Raw genomic sequence first — 3,464 nt, 5'->3', positions numbered from 1 at the left:
ATTACTATTATAATCAGAAAAAACATACAGTTCTGTGATAATAATATTAGCATCTCAGAAATCAACTCTAATATGCAACTTGATATATTTCTTTTTGGAAAAGATAATTCACATTCACCACGAAGTCCCTCTGACAAGGACAAATTTAACAGTCAGGACAGATGTTTTATTTCATCTATCTGGTTAGTTATAAAAATATTAATACGTGGTATTTTTTACCCAGCCTGAAAGTTATGATTAATCAAGCTATTTCATTGTCTATAATGGATTTTAGCATCATGATATCTGTTGTCCAGAATCTTGGTCATTGGTAGCCTTAGTTATTTTTTACCTGTTTTACGCCTGCTGTGTTTGTATGCCAGTAGCCGCACCCACAATTTTTTTCTGAGGGAGACAATCTTCTATCTCTTTACTTAATTATTATCAGTTTAAGATTATCAGTCTTACCTGGGAGAAACATACTCTTACTTTCTTTAACTTGTGCCATTTTGTCCAACTGAGAGGATTTACTCAGTGCCACCTAAAGATTCAAAGATTTTTATAAAGAGTGTTGTCATCTTGGACTGCTATAATGAAATATCATAAACTTGGTACTTTATCAACAACAGAAATTTACAGGCATACCTTGGACATACTGTGAGTTCCATTTCAGAGCATTGCAATAAAGCAAATATTACAATAAAGTGAACCAAATAAATTTTTTGGTTTCCCAGGGCATGTAATGTTATGTTTGCATTATACTGTAGTGTATTAAATGTGCAATAGCAGTATGTCTAAAAATACAATATACATACCCTAATTAAAAAGTACTTGATTGCTAAAATATGCTAACCGTCATCTGAGCTTTCAGTGAGTTGCAATCTTTTTCCTGGTGGAGGGTCTGATCTTGATGTGGATACCTGATGACTGATCAGGGTGGTGGTTGCCAAAGGTCGCGGTGACTGTGACAATTTCTTGAAACAAGACAACAAAGTTGGGCACATTGATTGACTCTTTCTTTCATGAACTATTTCTCTGTAGTATGGGATGCTGTTTGATAGCATTTTACTCACAATGGAACTTTTCAAAATTGGAGTCAATCCTCCCAAGCCCTGCTGCTACTTTATCAACTGAGTTTATGTCATATTCAAAATCCTTTTTCATTTTTACAGTCTTCACAGCATCTTCTCCAGGAGTAGACTCTATCTCAAGAAACCACTTTCTTTGCTCATCCGTAAGAAACAACTGACCCATTGAAGTTCTATTATGAGATTTCAGCAATTTAGTTACACTTTCAAATCCCACTTTTAATTTTAGTTCTCTTGCTATTTCTACCACATCTGCAGCCACCTTGTCCACTGAAGGCTTGAATCCCTCAAAGTCATCCATGAAGGTTGGAATCAACTTCTTCTACTAAACTCCTGTTCACGTTGATATTTTGGTCTGTTCCCATGAATCACAAATGTCCTAATGGCATCTAGAATGGTGACTTCTCTCCAGAAAGTTTTCAATTTATTTTGCTCAGATCCATCAGAGGAATCACTATAGCCTTGCAACAAGTATTTCTTGTATAATAAAACTTGAAAGTTGAAGTTACTCCTTGATCCATGGGTTGCAAAATGGATGTCATGTATTTCTTATATAATAAAACTTGGAAGTTGAAATTACTCCTTGATCCATAGGTTGCAAAATGGATGTCATGTTAGCAGGCATGAAAACAATATTAATCTCATTGTCCATGTCCATCAGAGTTTTTGGGTGACCAAGTACATTGCCAATGAGCATTAACATCTTGAAAGGATTTTTTTTTTTTCTGAGCAGTAGGTCTTAACAGTCAGATTAAAATATTCAGAAAATCATGTTGTAAACAGATGTGCTATCATCCAGGCTTTGTTGTGCCTTTTATAGAGCACAAGCAGGCAGAGTAGATTTAGCAAAATTCTGAAGAGCCCTAGGATTTTCAGAGTGGTAAATGAGCATTGGTTTCAACTTAAAGTCACCAGCTGCATTAGCCCCTGACAAAAGAGTCAGCCTGTCCTTTGACACTTTGAAGCCAGGCTTTGACTTCTCCTCTTTAGCTATGAAAGTCTTGGATGTTATCTTCTTTTAACTGAAGACTGTTCCACATATATTAAAAGTCTCTTCCTTAGTGTGGCCACCTTCATTAGCGATCTGAGCTAGATCTTCCGGGTAACTTGCCGCAGCTTCTACGCCAGCACGTACTCCTTCACTTTGCACGTTGATGTCACGGAGACGGCTCTTCCCTTAAACCTCACTAACCAACGTCTGCTAGCTTCCAACTTCTCTTCTGCAACCTCCTCACCTCTCTCAGCCTTCATAGAATTGAAGAGCATTCGGGTCTTACTCTGGATCAGGCTTTGGCTTAAGGAAATGTATGGCTGGTTTGATTTTCTATCCAGACTGCTAAAACACTTTCTACATCACCTGAAATCTGTTTTGCTTCCTTATCATTCGCTGGAGTAGCACTTTTAACTTCCTTCAAGAATTTTTCCTTCCCTTGGATGCCTGGGTGGCACAGCAGTTAAGCGTTTGCCTTCGGCTCCTGGCGTGATCCCGGCGTTCTGGGATCGAGCCCCACATCAGGCTCCTCCGCTATGAGCCTCCTTCTTCCTCTCCCACTCACCCTGCTGTGTTCCCTCTCTCGCTGGCTGTCTCTATCTCTGTCAAATAAATAAATAAAATCTTTGGGAAAAAAAAGAATTTTTCCTTCCCATTAACAACTTGACTGCTTGGCACAAGAGGCCTGGCTTTTAGGCTATCTTGATTTTTAACACGCCATCACCACTAAGCTTTATCATTTCAGCTTTTGATTTAAAGTGAGAGACATGTGACTCTTCCTTTCACTTGAACATTTAGAGGCCATCATAGGGCTAATAGTTGGCCTAATTTCAAAACTTTTTTTTTTTTTTTTTAGAGAATAAGAAAGTCTGAGGAGAAGGAGAGAGATGGGGATATAGCTGGTTAGAAAAGCAGTCAGAATACACACAACATTTATCAATTAAGTTTTCCTTCTTATGTGAGTGTCTTTCACAGTGTCCCCCAACGATTATAATAGTCAAATCACAGATCACTAAAAAAACATAATAATAATGAAGAAATTTTAAATATTGCCAAAATTACTGAAATGTGACCCAGAGACATGAAGTGAGAAAACGCTATGGAAAAATTTGTGCCAATAGACTTGCTTGATGCAGCGTTGCCACAAACCTTCAATTTGTAAAAACAAAAACAAAAACAAAAAAAAACAAAAAAACCATGCAGTATCTGTGAGGTACAATAAAGCAAAGCACAATAAAATGAGGCATGCCTGTATTTCTCACAGTTCAGGAAACTGGAAGTCTGAGATCATGGTATCAACATGATTGCATTCTGGTGAAAGCCCTTTTCTGGGTCGCAGATGGTCAGATTCTCACTGTATGCTTCCAGGGAGGAAAAAAAGTAAGCTCTCTCTCTTCTTTTTTAAT

The 3,464-nt window shown here is 37.7% G+C and overlaps 1 pseudogene; it reads right to left on the bottom strand.

Annotated features, from left to right (window-relative positions):
• Positions 1 to 827: 827 nt before the first annotated feature.
• LOC109489257 lies at positions 828 to 2,863 on the bottom strand (annotated as a pseudogene).
• Between the last annotated feature and the right edge of the window lie 601 nt (positions 2,864 to 3,464).

This window comes from Ailuropoda melanoleuca, chromosome 11, assembly GCF_002007445.2.
Source record: "Ailuropoda melanoleuca isolate Jingjing chromosome 11, ASM200744v2, whole genome shotgun sequence".
NCBI classification, from domain to species: domain Eukaryota; kingdom Metazoa; phylum Chordata; class Mammalia; order Carnivora; family Ursidae; genus Ailuropoda; species Ailuropoda melanoleuca.
This window is presented reverse-complemented; position numbering and strand designations above follow the sequence as displayed.